The sequence below is a fragment of the Phodopus roborovskii genome, unplaced genomic scaffold (genome assembly GCF_943737965.1).
Source record: "Phodopus roborovskii unplaced genomic scaffold, PHOROB, whole genome shotgun sequence".
Taxonomy (NCBI): domain Eukaryota; kingdom Metazoa; phylum Chordata; class Mammalia; order Rodentia; family Cricetidae; genus Phodopus; species Phodopus roborovskii.
This window is the reverse complement of record NW_026126636.1, coordinates 1,970,001-1,989,107: the sequence shown is the minus strand read 5'-3', so window position 1 is coordinate 1,989,107 and position 19,107 is coordinate 1,970,001.

The following is a 19,107-nucleotide window of genomic DNA, read 5'->3' as shown; positions in this document are numbered from 1 at the left end:
GGCAGAGGCCGCTGGCACCAGGCAGGTTTGCCAGGAGGGCCCTGCCCTGCTGTGTGGGCACAGTGCTAAACAGTGGCTGTTGGGAGAGCCTCGGATTCAGGCTTGCGTTCTTGGCGTGGGTGTGTAACTCTTCTACCCTGGCCGTAAAGCGGGGAAGGAGACAGTAAATAAGCAGCAGGCAAAATTAAAACCAGTAATGAGCTGTATGAATATTGTGGTGTTATAATGTTGGAGACACATTTATTTGGGAGCATCGCGTGTTCTGGGAACACTTAACAGCCTCGTGGCTGTGCGGCCTCATTTCCCTCCACCAAGCTTCCGCTTATTGGCCCTGGAGGCTGGCAGCATCCGCACCTGTGCCCAGATACTTTTATAACTTTGGCGGGGAGAGGCAGGCACATTATCCAGGAAGGTCGGGGCTCTAAGAGTATTCTTGGTGCCAAAGGCCGGGGGCGCCCTCCATCCACCAGGGGAACAATGATGAAGAAGCAGAGGCATGCCCGGGAAAAGAGCCATTCCCAACTATGCACTGTGAACATGCTGAAGCCTCACCCTCACCCCATGGAGACCCGGCACCCATGATACATGAGTGACACTTAGGAGAGGGACAGCCTGTTTGAATCAGCTTTGCTCTCTCTCTTAGTGAGTCCAGCCTGGGGTCAGGCTTTGATCTGGAATTGTGACTTCAACAGGGCTCAAAACATACTCTTCAAGTGAATGAAAGAGAAAGTGGCATCCAAGCTTTATGTGATCACAGAGTAGAGGGAGATGGATGAAACTTGATAACACCATGTTAAGCAAAATAAGCCAGACTCAGAAAGTGAGACATGGGAAGCAGGTAAAGGCATCTGCTGCCAAGCCTGACAACCTGCATTTGAGCCCCTGTGATCATGAGAGGGAGAGAAGGGACTACCCAACCTCTAGCCACGGCATGCACATGTGCTCATTTTTTTTTTTTTTATTATTAAAGAAAAAAGTATTAGGTGAACCAAAACAAGCCTTCTTTCTAATTTGAAAAATAGGTTTAAAATTGGAAATAGGACATGAATGCGGAAAGAAGATTATTTGGGAGGAAGGGCAGGGCAAGAGAAGGAAGTAGGGAGGCGTGATTAAAGTAAACCAGGTGTGCTAACGAAAATACCATTATCAAATCTATTCTTTTGCACAAGGAGTGTGTGCTAATTTACAAAATAAAACCATTCCAGTTATAAGGAACACAGGCAGGGAAGGAATACAGCTGTACAAAGTTGAGCTTCACAGCTTTTCTAGAAGGCCTTATGGGAACTCTGCTATGAACGAGGAAGTTTCTGGAAGTTTTAGATCTGGTTAAGGAGCCCTCTCTGCCTACCTACCCTTGGATGGAAGGGCTGGAGAACTAAGCAGCTTGTTCTACAGAACAAGGCCCATTCGTTAGAGGTTTTGTTTCCTCCTAAGCTAGTGTCCTAAGAGAGGGGATCTAAGGAGACATGGGAAAGACAGGGAAGATGTTCAAATGAACTCCTGTCCCCTACACCAGTGTGGGTGAAGAACCTCAGAATGTCCTGGGAAGTTGTGTGTTGCTCTTCTGTGGATTTTCTGTGGAAGAAAGGCTGGCTGGGCCTGGTGACATGATTGTTTATAGTATCCAAAGTTTTCCCAGGTACATAACTATCTGGGAAGCAACCAGCTAGATGGTCCTAAAGTCAGGTCATGGGTATATGAGGAGCATCAAGTTGAGGAAATGTTATACAGTTGGCCCTGTTTCTCTAATGCATGCTTATGAATCCCATATACAAACGGCAAAGGAGGAATTGTCGAAGTGGCATTATACATTCATACTTTACATATGCACTCACGGTCCGTCTTCTATATTAGCATGTAAAAGTCCTGTGGGGTGGGTTGAATATGCAAAGCCACGCTGCCTCCTTCCTCTTTAAGGGATTCTAAGGAGCAGTGCTGAGTCAGCAGGATGTTGGTCTGGCTCCTGGCTCTGTGTGTGAGTCAATTCTAATGCTGCTCTGATGAGCACTGGCCTCTGCTGTGGGAATAGGAAAGCAGAGCATGGGGAAGGGAGGGCTCATGCCCAGGGGACAGAGTTCAGGCTGAACGCTGAAGGCCTTCCCCAACCCTCTTCTTGATGTTCATGGGTCTCTCTTCCTGTGTTCTTTCATTTCTGTCCTGTCTCGGCATTGGACTCATCAAGGACCATGCTGTCTCTCTCTTGTTGGAAGTCTTGATTCATACAGCTCAGAGTGGTAGCTGTCTCTGTCCTGCTGTACCTCTCTGTTAGAAGGTTTGCATGTCAAGAGCTAACCCAGGCTTCCTGGGATATTGCAACTTACCTTGCTCTGTACCTGACATGCTCTTTGCCAGGATTAGCCACATCTGTCACAGCACTTCCTGTGTGTGTGTACCTGTGTGCGCACACACAAGCGCATGCATGTGTGTTGGCCTGGCAAATGATGTTTATGTGTTCACATGTGCTCATCCTCCCCATGATGCTGGAGGCAGGAGTGGGTCAGGGGCTCACTGACCACAGTATGGTGGCCTGCAGTAGGGGCGTTCCATACACACTGCAGTCAGTGTTAGGTGTATCTGGGCTATGGGAGAGAATTTCTGCTCCTTTGGCTGGGAGCTGAACTTGATAATCAACATCAAGAGGGAATTGGCTCTTTTAAGGCAAATGCTTCCAGATGCCAGGATCACTGGGTCCATGCTTCCACCCAGATGGGTCTGGGTGGGAGCCAGAAAGCCCCAGCAGTTGATAAATCCAGAAAGGGAGTTAATCAGAAACTAGCTAGCCAAGGCAGAATCCAGGAAGGTCAAGTGTATCCAGGGGTGGTATGACAGTACATCGAGTGTGCCAGGACCCCTTGGGATTAAGGAATTGTCACCATATCCCTTGTGACAGCACAGCTCGGGGAACTCAGGCTCCCCACTGAAGCCAGTGGGGAATCTGTATCCAGATAAGGTGCAGTCATGTGGGGGTGGGCAAGCCTCTGACAGGATCAGACATTCCATGGAGATTGCAATGGACTGCCTGCTTCCTGGTCACTGGGAAGTGTTTATGGGCAGACACTGTGTTGACACATCAGCATCCAGGTCCAGCTGGAAGCATTTGAGGAAAATGAAAAGCAGGGAAAGAGAGTAGAATTGAACCTCTGGGAACCTCGAAGGGGACTTGGGCTTGGGGTGTGATTTGGAACTCTTGAATATTTTATGCACTTAGGCAGATGATTACATGGTGTAGCTTCCACAACCCAGCATCGGAAAGGATGGACCATATAAACCAATGTCCCAGTTCTTCAGGGCAGTCATAAACAATCTCATGTGCTTCCAATCCAGCCTGGTCTGAAGTGGTGGGACACATCCATCGTTGAGATGGCCAAGGTAGACCCCAGAAAGCGTCCCCTGTTCCCTCCTCACCCTTACAGTTCCTTACCCACACAACAGGCAAGGAGGAGATCAGATACTGCACCTCTCCAGGGGCTACCCATGGACATCTGAATCAAATCCAAATTCCTTGTCACTGTGAAGTCTCTGTGAAGATGCCTTGTCTTCTTGTCTGGGCATTTCAGCAACACTGGGACCCCAAGTCCTCACACCAGCCAAGGTGCTTCCTGCTGAGGACATTTGTTCTCATCCTGATTCCTGCCTGAAATGTTCTTCTCAATATTAAGCCACCTTTTAGTATTCAAGCCCCAGGTCAAAATTCTATGGGATTATTCAAAATAGTGTGTCCTTTCCTTTCTTTACTCTTATTTCTGAAAGGGTACAGGTAATTTTCTAAAGTTTTGGGTTTTAACTCATTATTTAAGTGACTTCTATTAGAATAGGCTACCTCTGTGCATGCTTGGATTGCTTTATTTACTGACATAGCCCCAGCACATCGATAGGTTCTTGGCCAGAGCTAGCTTTCAATGAAAATTTGATGGACAGATGGACAGGTGGGAGGATAAACAGAAGAACGTGTGGGTGGAGAGGTAAATGAGAAGATGGAGGTGAAGATGGCTGGGTGATGATGTAGAGAAATGCATAGGCAAATGGCTAAATAGGTATGTGTCTGGATAAAGAGTAGATGTAAGAACAAGCATGTGGATGGAGAGGTATGTGGATCCAAGGTTATATTATGGGTAGGTAGATCAGAGAGTGGGTGGATTGGTGGGTAGATTGATAAATAGTGAGTGATTAGATGAATGGATAAGGAGATGGATGGATAGATGGATGAGCAGTTGGATAAATGAGTGGATATATGAATAAATAGATGGATGAATAAACAGACAAATAGATGGACAGACAGATGGACCAGTGGACAGATGGATGGATGAAATAAGAATGGGTAAGTGGGTGAATTGATGGGTGAGTGAGCAGGCCCAAGCAGTATGAAAGAGTTTACGGTCTCCAGGTAGAAGTTAGATAGAGTGTCTTAAGATGTCACAAGACCAGGGTACATCTTTATTCTTTACCATTTTCTAAGTCTGAGACTGCTTGTTGGGTTTGGAAAGGTATCCCATTCAAAGAACTAATTGTCATGAACTCATTGAGTTATCCCCACCTTTTCATTCAGGAACCAGACAACCAGAAGTGAATTCTGGGTAGATGCATCTTGGTAATAAGCATATTAGTAACAATCATTTTTCCTTAACAGATCATATTCTTCTGATGTGAGGAATAATTTGGGAAAATATGTTTTATCGTAAAACCCAAGCACTGGACTTTCAGGAGTCTGAATATTTTATGCTGAGATGTCACTTAGGACTAAGGACAAAGCATACTTGTAAAATATTCACTTTTGACAAATACTACGCAAAAATATAGAGCCTCACAAAATGATATTAATTATTATTATGAGAAATGATTTCTCTTTGAAAAATAATTTATTTTCTTTGGTGATGAGTATAATCAATAAATCTTTTAGTAATATGTATAAATTTGTTGAGGAGACTATTATGATAGTCTTGCATCTCACCCCACCACTCTGAGATGACTCTTCTAGCCATAAAGCACTTTTGAAATGACCTCCATGTATAGAACCCGAACTCTTTCAGGTTGTACAGGTTTGTACATCCTCACACCTACCCATCTACTCATCCATCTATCCACTAATACATAAACCCATCTCTCCATCACTACTCATCTATTCATCTATCTATCTATCTATGTATCTATCTATCTATCTATCTATCTATCTATCCCTCCACCCACCCATCTATCCACTTATTTGTCTATGTGTCTGTCCACTCATTCACCTATGTGTCTGTGTGAACAGAAATGTGTACTTCACATGGTTTCAATTATCTGTTAATTCATCTGATATTTTTCAACCGACTATTGAAAGCTTTATGCAGACGTCATCTGATTGCTTCATAATATCTAATTATACAGAATGGCACCACTGTCCAACAGAAAAATGATATGAGACAATGTGGAACTTCAAATCTTCTAGAAGGTTTGGTAAAGCTGAAGTTAGGGCTGGGTAGATAGCTCAGTGGTTAAGAGCCATGACTACCCTTCTCCGAGGACTGGTTTCAATTCCTAGCACCCACATGATGGCTCACAACCATCTGTAACTCCAGTTCCAGGGTATTCAACCTCCTTTTATGGCCTCTATAGACATTGTATGCATGTAGTATAGCTAAAATACAGGCAAAACAGCAATACACATAAAATAAAATACATTAATGAAAAATTTAAAGGTGGAATTAACCTGAATCAGATATTTTAAGATACCCCCATATATATTTTTGAAAATTTCAACCTGGAGTTTGTAGACAAACTATTGATATATTTTATTTACATTTTAAATCTGTGGATCTGGTGAGATCCATCTCAGTTGAGAGCACCTATACCCCGAGTGTTCAGTATTTGCGTGTCAGCAGTGGCTACCACGCCCAGTAGCACAGACCTAGGCAGTAAGGACTCTGCCATGTGATAGCCTCTGAATGGCAGGAGAAATTTTACTCCAATACCCACAGTCCATGTGAGCAGAATAAAAGCAGACCAAAATTAGAATCCCAGTTATCGTCTATGAGGTCTCAAGGTGATTAATTCAGGTTGATAGCTACAAAATATCTCCTCAGTTCCTCAAAATGCTAAATGAAGTGGAAAGATGTTGAAAACAATGTTTTGTGAATTACGCATTTGATCCCATTTTGCCTCTTTTCAAAGATGATTTCCTAGATCCTAATAAAATCTGATGTCTCCTGTATATTAAAGATCATATTCAATACGGGGTGAATGAATTCAATTAGGGTGGATTGTATTGATTACGATCAGTCCTGCTTTGGCTCTGGGTCCCTCAGCTTTCCACAGACAGGTCCTAGATCTTAGAATCCTGAGGCCTTCCTGCCTCCCATTTATTTTATTATGACAAAATATTTGTTTTTGAGGACAGCTGTTGTACCCGGGAGTCCACCTGGGGCCAGTGATTCCCTTGCATCTCTATTGTTACAGAAAACGCATTTGAAGAAAACCCAGTAGATCCATCTGTACCCCAAGAAATATGTGGCTGTGAGCATCCTCTCAATTGTATGAGAGACCTCATCAAGCAGGGAGATCTATATTCACTGGAGACTCTCCTCTGATTATTGGACCCACCCCAGCAGGCCATAGGGCTGGGGAGACATCCTAGCACCCTTCCAAACTAACGGAAACTTGGGGGCCTAAGACCAGAACCACTCCCCAAGTCCCACTGTGTCTCCCAGATGCAGATCACTGAGTCCTGGCGGCAGAGCCAGCAATAGCTAAGGGTCTGTCGCCAAGATAGCACACCGAGGGAGCCAGGCAAGCAGGCCCCGAAGTAGAGCCTGTCTCCCACCACTAGAGTGGGATTCTGCTGTATGTCCCATATCCTGGTAGTTTCTAATGTGGGAGGGGCAACAAAATGGGGTGTGGCTTCCCGAGGATCCATCTTGGAACTGGTTTGTGTAACAAGGAAGCTGCTTGTGTTTGATGGTGAGTTATGGACCATAAAAAAAAAAAATCATTTTGAAAACATGTATGGCTTTTCATTTCATTTTTTTATGTGTTTCTTCTTCTCTTTGTGGTCACTGCCATCATCATCGCAATCACCCTAACTAAAGTGTACCTGGGAAAGGTCTGAGCTTGGTTGGGTAGCATCTCTCACTGTTCCACCAAGTAAATGCTAACTGCGTGTGCCGTAGATATGTATGCCAGGGACAAAACTCCAGTGACCTGATAAAGTGGCTTATAGAGGTCCTGGGCTGCTCCTCCCAAATAGTGGCTTCGTATTTACACTGCCTCTTCCTTTATCTCAGCCATCAAAAACTTGAGGACGTTTAAAAAGCACAGGGGCGTTATGCATAAACTACCACCTCAGCCATAGATGGAATTCATCGACAGGTTCTTCTCGGGGAGGGCTGGAGCACACCCCTCCAGGATGTCTGGGTTGTCACTATCCCCATCTGTCTTCCTGACTGTAAAAATTAAACACATGCATAGGAGGGCTCGGGCAGCAGAGTTATGGGGGAAATAAAGCGCATGACAGCAGATAAACTTGCCAGGCCCACAGTGGAGCACGAGATCGCGGTGGTGCCAAAAAGGTGAACCGGGTCTAGATGCAGATGGACAGGCTGATTGCAGAGGGGAGAGGAGGTAGGGGGACTGCTGTGCAGGGTGGGGACTGCTCCTGACCTGAGTATTTCTGGAGCTGGGCCTCTACTCTAAGGCCTCCTCCTTGGCAGTCACAGACAGCCAAGGGCTCTGTTGGCTGGAGATGGCAGGGAACTGAGCACAAAGAGGTATCGTGTCTAGGCTGTGAGGCCAAAAGGAGAAGGCAGGGGTCCCAGGAATAGACAGGTATCAGATCACACGGCCACACAGTGTCCCTGACCAGTGAATGTGAGAAGTCTCTGCTATTGAGTATGCCACTTTCAGCCCTTGCGGAATGCAGACAAGGTATGGAGAAATTGTCAGGATAAGGACCCTTCCGTAAGTGCTAGAGACAGTAACCAGGCACCTGTAAAGCTGCCTTCTCCACCAAGGTTTGTGGTGTGGAGGTTTGTGACCTCTGCAGCTGCTACTGGGCCCGTGCATGGGAGCCTGTAGGGACACCTAGGGAGAGACCTGAGCCAGCAGGGCCTGGGGATCTGGCCTCACACAAGAGCCTGGCTCGCTGTCTGCTGGCAGCTGGGACCTTCCCTGGCCTGAGAGGCTCATCAATGGTGCTTGCCAGGACATCTGGCCAGCAGGAGGGACAGAGCCCCTGAGCATCTCAAGGGGCAGAAGGCTGCAGGCCAGCCCTTTCAGCCATGTAACAGGGGATAGGGAGAGGAAGAGAGGGGAAGAGGAGAGAGAGACAGAGAAAGAGGGAGAGAGAAGAGGAGAGGGGGGAATGGAGAGGGAGAGAGGGGTAGGGGAAGAAAGGGAGAGGATAGGGGGGAGAGGAGATGTTCTCATGTGGGAGTGGGGGAGCACACAGTATGAGGTAGATGCCATAGGGAGCCAAGAGGATTGAGTCTGTGTGATCCTGTCTGTGTTTTTTTTTCTCTCTCTCTCAGTACTGTGTATGCCAGCTAGGCTGTCCCAGACACCTAGCAACCTAGACACCACACAAACGTCATTTTGTTATTGCCATTTGAGACAAGATCCCTGAAGCTCAGGCTAGCCTCCAGGTTGAGCTCCTCCTGAGACCCTCTCTCCAGACAGCATAAAGAGCAGAGAAAATTGTTTCACTCAGAGAATCACACAGCTTGTTTGAGACTCAGATAGAGAAGGCTGGAGGGTCACCTAAGCCTGTGGTACCCAGCCATTGCCTCACCTACCTCCCAGGAGGGAGTCTTGAAGGGCATCCCAAGGGGCAGGTGGGACAGGGGCTGGTCAGGGGGCTGGGAGTTGGAAGAGAGGATTCCTCATATTGCCACCCTCTGGCCTTGTTTTGTTTGAAAGGCTTGGGTTGGCTAGGTGTGGTCAATCACTCTTGAGAGTCTAGCATATGGGAGGTTAAGGCAGGAGGATTGTGAGTTGAAAGCCACTTGGACTGTGTGGAGAGAACTTTCTATCCAAATGAATGAATGAAGGAAGGAGTAAATGAGTGAGTGACAGTATAATTTTACAGTAGTCCCAAGTTTCATAATAAGAAAAATTAATGCTATTAGATTGTTTTTAATTTAAAACTTTGATCATGTTTCCCCACATCCTCAACTCCTCCTGGGTCTTTTCCACCTCTCTACCTACCCAATTTCATATTCTGTGTGTGTGTGTGGGGGGGTGGTTGGTGTGTGTGTGTGTGGGGTAATTGGTGTGTGTGTGTGTGTGTGTGTGTGTGTGTGTGTGTGTGTGTGAGGGGATGGTTGGTGTGTGTGTGTGTGTGGGGATGGTTGGTGTGTGTGTGTGTGAGACCTCTCAAAAAGAAAACCCACAAAAATGAAAATCGAAACAAACACAACAATCAGTAAGACAAAATAAATAAATATAAACAAATAAATAAATATCTAAAGCCAAAACAAAACCACAGAAAAATTCTAACAGCTGGAGGTGATGGTGCCTTCCAAACACAAGAGAACTGATTTACACATGAACTCGGAGACTATGTCACACTCGAGACCTACATAGGTTCAAGTCAGACTTGGGTCCCAGCCCTGAGTGGAGGAAGTGGACACAGATGCCCGACTCCTCACTAAGAAGCTATTTGCAATCAATATCTGCTGGCAAAGCTCAGTTTTCCCTTTTGGTGTCACTGGGTACATCAACCGCACTCCAAGGCAGGCCTGGTGCTCAGGAGTAGTTGACCAACGTAAACCCAACTTCATGCTATCAGAACCTTAATTAGGCTAGGCCAGCTTCTGCTGGCATCTTACCACTGTGCATCTTACCACTGTATAAATGGGAAATATTATTAGTCGGGGTTCTCTATAGAAAAAGACTCAACAGTGTGTATATGTACATACATATGCATTCAACATATGAATATGAATTGTATATGGGAATTGACTCCTGAGATTTGGAGGCCAAGGAGTCTGTCCCACCATGTACCAACTACAAGTTGAACAGTAAGAATCCCGGTATGTGAGAACCTTGGGCAGGGGTGTGACAGGGTGTGGCAGGGTGTGGCAGGGGTAGCTTCTGAATCAGAAGACCCCCAACCTGGGGGGGATCTGATATCTGAGAGAAAGAGACTGTGAATATCCTAGTTCCAGAAGATAAAAGACATTCAGGAGTCAGCAGGGGAGACCCAGAAGCATCTCTCTGCCTCCTTCCTCCTTCTCCTCTTTCCTACATCTCTCTCCCACGTTCCCATCCATTTTCTGCAGTGTAGCAAATGCAACCTGATTTCATAAGCTAGGCAAGGAAGCAACCTCCCTGAAGGGCTAAGCCACGCTGCCTCTGATGACAAGCAGACAGGCCAGGCTTGTTGTTGTCTTGAGCTGGATGGTTTCAGGATGTGTGTTGCCATAACTTCTCTAGCGGGTTTCTCTTACTCTCCAGTCTCCAGTTCCATCTCCTGTTATGTTTCTCAATGGTACGGGTCGTTATTGCCTCCTTTAATGGCCATGGGGTGAGACTGGAAGCTAGAAGTGACCTTATATAACACAGATAGCTCCTTCCACCCACATGCCCTCCTTGCCCTACTCTTCCTTGTGGCCTGATGGCTCTTCTTATTTTAGCATACATTTGAAGACAAGAGGACCAGACTTAGTACTGATAAAAAACAAAAACAAAAAATAACAAACCTCAGCACATGTGGATATAACTGTAGAGGGTTAGGGTGGGGCGCATAGAAGGTAGAAAAAAAAATCCTTGCATTTATCACCCACCCCCAACCCTCTTGAGACTGGTCTCAGTATGTAGCCCTGGCTAGCCTGAATGAAACTCCCTAGGTAGACCAGGCTAGCTTCAAACTGCCTCTGTAGGGGAGGGTCAAAGCTGGGTGGTTCCTTTCACATTAAAAAATAAATCTACTTAAGTATTTATTTATGTAAATGTGTGTGTGTGTGTGGTGTGTGTGTCTATATGTTAGTATGTACACATGTGTGTGGGTATCAGTGGAAGCCAGAACCGGGTATTGAGTCCCGTAGAGCTGGAGTGATGGGTTGTGAGCCACCAGACATGAGTGTGGTAAATGGAACTTGGCTTCTCCCTCATTCCAGGCCCTGCACTTCTCTGTCTTAATCTGAGGATTCTCCTGCTTGCCTACAAATAGGGGCCTCTCCAAGCACCTCTGTGGGAGGCACCACCTGATTCTAACATGCGTACGAAGGTGTACCTAAGTCAAGTGCATCTACTTAGTACTGATCCTGGCTCAGGTGGTTTCCTCTTCCCAAACTAAGTAACTGGCATGACTACTCTACCCAAGACCAGTTAGACTTGTGATTAAGGAAAAAAAAAAGCACAAAGCCTCTCAACATTTAAAGCAGTAAAGCACAGTCTCCCAGGGCGCTGATTTTCTTACAGGCTCTTTGTACAATGGCAGAAGTCAAGGGAGCTGAACTCAACCTTTACTTGTATGTTTACTTTGTATCAGAAGTGTGTGTGTGTGTGTGTGTGTGTGTGTGTGTGTGCGCGTGCGTGTGTGTGTGTGTATGTGTGTGTGTGTGTGTGTGTGTGTGTGTGTGTGTGTAGCTGGGATCCACATGCATTCCACCTCTCTTGCTTAAGAAGGCATAGATATTATGGAGGAAGGTTGCTGTCATTTTTTTCTTGTCCTGCCAGGTCCCATTGCCCTTCACGGCTCCAAATAAACACACAGAGACTTATATTGATTATGAAATTGTTGGCCAAAGGCTAGAGCTTCCTATTGGCTAGATCTGTCTTAATTACTAACCTATGTCTTTCTACATGGCCTTGTCTTACCACAGACTGCCTGGTGTGTCCTATCCTGCCAGTCTCTACGTGGTGTCCCCTCTCTCTCTGCTTACCTTTCCCAGAATTCTCCTCATGTCCGAATCCCACCTATCTTTCTGCTGCTATTGGCCAAACAGTGTTTTATTCATCAACTAATAAGAAAAACGTACATACAGAAGGACATTCCCCCATCAGAGGAAAGCAAGCCTAGTCTTGTCTTTCCTAGAGGATGGTGGTTAGTGACCCACAGACATGAATGAATCCTCAATCCTTCCATGCTTACCAGGGAGGCCACGGCTGCAGGCTTTAAAGATTGATGTTGTACTGAGAAGACAATGTCTCTGACTGTCTTGTGGGACAAGGAATTTGGTGTTCCTTTGGAAGGCTTGTAGTAATGGGTATTCTGGCCATCAGATTTAATGCCTTCCTTTACTCTTTTATCTTATCTCTGCCACTGTCCCCCAAGGTCTCCTGGGGCAAGGGGATAATAGATACTTATCTCTGGATTTTCTTTACACGTCCTAGAAGGGTTGCCTTCCTCCTGCAATGTTTACTGGAGGAAAATACTCCTCGGGCTTCCATACTCTAGCTTCCACTAAGCAGACCACCAGGGGCCAGAAGCCCCCTCCCAGTTTCTGGCCTGGTTTCTCATCGACACCTGTCCACCAAGCTCTGGCCTTTACAGGATCGCTCACTTGACAATGACCTTGGCCATTGCAGTCTTTGTAGCCCACCTACTTGACAAAAATCCCCTGAATTTACAGCTGTAAATATTTGTGAAAGCAGAAGATTGCTTTGGAGGCTTGGATGGAGGAGGATTTAGATTTCGGGAACACTGATGACGTCACGTCCTCAGTTGTGTAGCCAGATTGCAGCGGCCCTCAGCTGTTGCTGCAGTTCCAGATGTTTGGAGCATGGCCCTATAGCCATGGTAAGCCTTCATGGTCTGCCCTGAGCTGGGGGCCCATGGAGGGTTCATATGTCCTGGGCATAAATAACATGGATGAGAGAGAGAGAGCACCCTTTATTTAGTTATATTTTCCAGTTTGTTAATATCTCTGAGAAGGGGACACAAAGGGTGTCAGAGGTCCTTTCTGGAAAACTGGCATCCTCTCTGGCATCTGTCTTTGGCATTGTTGTCTGTATCGTGCAACCTTGAACAGCATTTGTGGCCTCAGTTTCCTTGTCTGGTAAATGGAGTGAGCCAGAAACCACGATGTTCATTGCTTTGGGAGCCTCTTAGTAAACAAGGCAGGCCAGTGTCTAGAGAATACCCTTCTATTGTTCCCTGAGTTAGAATTCATCAAAAGAGCTAACTTCTGGCAAGTGCCCACTCTGTGCCTGCTTTTTACTTGGAGAGCTAGCTTTCTGTTACTGTGATAAAACGCCTGGGGGAAGCTATCTAAAAGGAATAAAGATTTATTTTGATTGACAGTTCAGAGGCTTCAGGTTGCTTTCTGGTGTGTACTGAGAAAGCATGTCTCTCATGGCAGAGGAAGTGGCTTACATCATGGTGACCCAGAAGTACATGACAGGAAAGGAGGGGCCAGGATCCCAGTTTCTTCCACCTGGGCATGTCCTCCCAACAGTGCCACAGGCTGGTCACCAAGACTTGGGGGCACTTCTTGTCCCAACTCAAGCAACTAGTACTGAGACCAGAGCTTATAAGCCCCTACTCCAGCCAGTGTAAGACTAGCATTCCTTACACTTCAGAATCAAAGATTTGACCAGCCAGGATTTGAGGATTCTCAGCTCTCCGTACCAAGACGATTCAGAGTAAAAATGAAAGACAAATGTCCCCTAAATACTTCTGCAGACTTAATTAAATGCATACTTAATTGATGCATTCAAAAATGTTGATTTGGTCCCAAGCCTGTCTCCTGTTTTTGTATTGTTTATAGACAGAATACAAACATCTGTCCAGCTAAACGTCTTTCAGTCCTTCACCTACACCCTGAACCAGCACATTTTATGAGCATGGCTTTTCTAAGGAAACATTAGAAGAAAACAGAACATCCGTGCAGTAGTTATCTAAGGCTCGAAGGACTGTTGACCATATGTCTTAGTCACTCCTCCATTGCTGGGGGAAGACACCATGACCATAGCAACCATAAAAGAAAGCACTTAAGTGGGGGGCTTGCTTACAGTTTCAGGGGATCATCATGAGTGTCATGGCAGGGGACGTGGGTGGCAGGTAGGCATGGCCCGGGAGCAGTAGCTGAGAGCTTACATCTTATCCACAAGTTGGAGGCAGAGAGTCAGAAAGACTGGGTCTGGTGTGAACTTCTGAAGACTCAAAGCCTATCCTCAGCCTCACACCCTCTCCAACACGGCCACACCTCCTGATCCTTTCTAAACAGTTCCACCAACTGGGGACCAATCATTCAAATAAATGAGCCCTTGGAGGTCATTCTTACCCAAACCATGGCTGTGGAGACTCTATAGTGAAAGCAGACATTTTAGTATGGAACCAAGGTTACAAGTTAGCTGAGACTCCCAAGCAACCGGATGGGCAAAGCTATATGTATAATGATAAGATGGTATTTATTTACCTTTCCATTTGGACCCAAGCCTGAGGACCCCACTTGCAAGCTCTTGAGCCACTGTGTTCTTTGCTGCTGTGTATGCCTAAAGAGAGCAAAAGCTGGTGCCTCTTAAGGTTTCTATTGATGAAGTCCCAAACGCAGTAAAATAAGAGCTTTCAAAAGGAAGAAATTCAGGCTCACTGAACAGTTTGGATAAACCTTAGAGCATATGATGCTGAGTAACTTATGTCCATCACAAAATCACTCAGGAAGTTCACAAAAAAATGATGGGCTGTCTTTATTACTAATGTGATTAGGCTGAGAAATGCTTAACATATTAGTAAAGTAAAACTCTGGTTGAAGCTTAGAGCATATGATGCTGAGTAACTTATGTCCATCACAAAATCACTCAGGAAGTTCACAAAAAAAAAAAATGATGGTGTGATGGTCTGTCTTTATTACTAATGTGATTAGGCTGAGAAGTGCTTAAAATATTAGTAAGGTAAAACTCTGGGTGTGTCCATAAGGTGTTTGCTTTCAAGTGGGTTAGATTGTGAGGACTCTGACATAATGATAGGCTTAACGTGTTGATGGGACTTGAATTTGTAGAGTCTATTGGGAATTGGTAGTACTATGGAAGGTGAGGCATGGTGGGAGAAGGTGGGAGCTGGTAGAAGCTTGTCCTAGGGAACTACATCTTTCCCTGGCCCGATTCTGTCTCGCTCTTGGCTTACTGTTATCTACGAGGTAAAGAAAATCCTGCACCACACATGCCTGCAGCCTGTTATATTCTCTCCCAGTGCACCGGATTGAACAACCATGAATGGAAATCACGAGTGAAGCAAGTTCCTATCTTTTAAGTTGTTTTTTCCAGGTCACAGGGGTGAGGAGTGCGACTGTAATACAATGCACCTGCTGGAGTCTTCCCTTTTCCTAAATCTCAGCTTTTGAGGGGCTGGAGAGAGGGCTCAACGGTGAAGATTAGCCTCTTGCAGAGTTTTGTTCCAGCACTCCTTCGGGTGGTTTGCAGCCCTCTTCTGGCCTCTTTGGGAACTTCACCCATATGATGTATACTCATCTATACATAGTGGAAACTAAAATAAACGGCCTTTCTAATACTCTGATATAATAAGTGTGAGGTGGAGACTTCTGCTTAGATCAGTCTCATGAAGCGCCAGTGACACTCGAGTGACCTTTGAAAATTTCAAGCTGGGGTTTGATGCCTTCCCAAAGAAGAGCACCATCTTTTATAATAAAGAGCAGCTGACAAACTACGGGTGCTCAAACTTGACTACTTGGCAGACGTGATCTGGAAAATGAACAAATTAATTCTGTCACTTCCAAGAAAATAACTGACAATGTTTGTTGCCAATGATAAAATTCAAGCATTCAAGAATTTTGATGAAAAAGAAAAAAAAAAAAAAACCAACAAAAACTTGTATGAGCTACTGTAAGCTTGATGGCTTCCCAACACTTAGAGATACTAATTAATATGATCTTGGGAGATTGTATAATGAATTGTGTCAATACTGGAAGAACTGAGCATCTCACGGACTGAGTGTTTTTCAAGAAACAAATTCTAGATGTCATAAAACTGTACAAGGGCTGAGTATTCCTTCAAATACCAAGCCAGAGTGCTGATTTTAATACCACGGAACACAAACATTCATTAGTTTTCAGCATCCATACTGCAGCCTACTCCTGAGACACCACTGGTTGTCGAGTTTGAATGTTGCATCAAAGGAGAACATCCAGAGTGTTCAGTGAAGGCTGTCAATACACACGTTTGGCTTGACTTTAGCTGCATTGAAAGACACCACATGCAGCAAGGGACTAGAGGTGAAACAGATCAGAGAGTATAATTGACGTGTGTTAAGTCAGGGCTGCACAGAAAGGAGCAAGGGTGTGTTCTTGCCACCAACATTTGGACAGACTAGTTTGTGTACAGGCAAAACTGATCTAGGTGTGGGAGCAGACGGTGGGTTTACTAATACAGGTGAGTAAATCTGAAATGAACAGGCTAGCCTTTTCCTCATCTTTGTTTCTAGTGGCCCCACTTAGCAAACACACTTATTATCCTCAACAACTAGCACTCATTTCAAACTTTAATTCTACGTTTTCAGGATTTCACATGAGTACATTGTATTTACATCATTTCCAACCCTCTAATTCCTCTTTCCAACTTCTCCCATGTCCTTCTATGTTCCCTTCTAGTATCCATGTCTCCTTCTTCTGTAATTATTATTCTATATATTTATATAATCTACTGAGTCCAAATTGTGTGCACATACATATACATGCATACACACATGCACACACGTATAATCTAGGTCCAATTAATGTTTAAACACACACATGAAATCTGTGCACACACACATGTAGAGTCCAATCATGTGGCCCTTAAGTGCATTGTGGAATTGGCTACTTAGGCTTGTACAACCTGCCAAGTCACTGGTTCCAGATTCCAGTTCATTCTCCCACTGTCAGTAGCCATTGATTGTCTGTAGTTCTTCATCTAGGGGTGGGGCCTTACAAATGTTTCCCTGTCTGTGTTGATGGCTTGGCTGGCATGGTCTTGTGCAGGCAACCACATAGTTGAGTTTGTGTGTGCAGCATCTCTTTCATGTTAAGAGGGCAGTAGCAACAGTTGTCTCTGAAGGCGACTCCTGCATAGCGGGGACTCCCTTCCAGACCCAGGAGTGGGCACAAACCATGCCCAAACACCTGTTTCCACCGACAGATTCTTTAAGAGGGGAAAGAGGGGAGGTCATTGTTAGAATGGGCTAGGATGAAATGGTAAAGAAGATAGGCGACAAGGGACAAGGGGAAGGGGTATTTGTCCTGGAGGGATAAAGGGCAGCCTTTGGATGGGGGAGAGAAGCACATGGGCAAATGGCAGTTTATAAAGGTAAAGGGGAAATCCCTGTTACTGTGGGGTGTTTAATTTTAATTGGACATATTAATTAGGTGAACCAAAGGGGGTTTCCGATTGCTGGCCCTTGGTAGTCAGCCTCAAGAGGAGGAAGTGGCCAAATAAGGGAATAGACCTTGGTGACAAGCTTTAGGAATATAATCTGAGGGTTTTTTGTTTGTTTGTTTTTGCTTTTGCTTTGCAAAGCAGAGGAGACTGGGCAGAAAGGCAAAGTCTGCCAGAGTCACATGTCTGAGTGGGCTAGTGCCCCTTTAGTCTAGGTCCCTGTGCCCTTTTCTGCAATGTTCTCCCAGCCATGGAGTTTAGGCTACGTCACAGAGATCCCACACTGGGCTGGGCACTCTGGGGTCACTTACTCCCTGCAGGTAGGCCAGTTATGGATCGCTGTAAGGGCCTCCATCTGGTGCAAAAAGAAGTGTCTTTGGTGAGGTAGGAGGGCTATGTTTATTCAGAAAATGAGCCAATGTGGTTCTTGGCTCAGTGGCTGACTGCTGTTATTATGAGTTCTAGAAACATGTTTGAGAATCACTGATCTAGAACAGAGATCCTGGCCTTCTCATCAGGACAGTAAAGAGGTTTGTAAGTGGGAATCCCTGCATTTCATGTCCCATCATAAAGCCAGTATTTCTGGGGACCAGATCATACATGACATTTCTTGGAAGGCTTTCCTGGGTGTGAACTGTCTAGCCAAGCCTCAGAAGTGGGTCTAGAAGCCATGCCTTGCAGCTGATACCTGGCTCCCACTGAGGAGACTGAACATTTTTTTTTTTTAACAAAAACTGGTATCTGCCCTCCACGCCTGCAGAAGCTCACCACTTTGTATTAGTTCGGGTCACCATTCTGTATTAATTTAATACGTGGGATTCTCATTCAATGGGAAATATTGGCTTACCATGGCACTTCTCCCTTTCACTTCAAATTAGCAGTCAAAATGCCTGTGGAGCATGGCGTGCTGTTTATCTTCTGGGTGGCACCATCCGTTGTACCAGCTGTTTGCTTGAAAACTGACTCCACAGCTCACTGAAGACAAACCAGCACCCCAGCTGCCTCGGAACCATGAATGTCACAGGCGCAGTGAAAGACAAGGGTTGTCTGGGGTGATGACCAGGGAGGCTGAGCTCCACAGAGCCAGCTAGCAAGAGTCTGGATAGCTTGAGGTTGTGACGTCGGTCAAGAAGAGCACAACCCTCTGATGGCATGCCTTTCCCCCATAGGTTTCAATGATTCTTCCCTGCTTTTGGACACATTATTGTTAGATGCTATTCTTGGCCATTGGCCTAAAAGCCTCCGAAGTAACGGGGGAAATGCTGGCCTGTTTCCTTGTGAGTCATAAGCATCAAATCTTTTCATTCTGACCACCCACTGGCTGGGATGGCACAATCTGGATCCGGAGGCCAAACCATCCTGCCTTCAGTGCTGCCTGGGCTGATGAGACAGGTTTGCAAAGCTGGGTGTTGGGAGCGTGTTACTCCAGGCTCTTTTCCCAGGGTGGGGATTTGGTTGAGGTCCTTTGAGCACACATCTGGGCTATCTTGTTCAGTAGCTCAGGACATGTTAATGTTCCTTTGTTCCATTAATTGAGGATGAGCAATGGCTTTGGGTTGGTAAATTCAAAGCCTTCCCTTAAGGATGGAGTTCTGGCTGCATCTCCTCCATCACGGTCACCATCCTCAGCATCCCCAGCATCTCACCGGAAAGGAGGCAAGACAGGTGTATCTACCCAAAGCCTCTCCACATTCCTGCCCCTTTCTGGGACTCAGATGGCACATGAGCAAGAGAGCTGACCAGGCAAAGAGGCCAAGAGACTGGACCGAGGAGGGTCTTCCTCATTGGGCTAGCCCATTGATTTTGTATTCAGACGTACCAAGC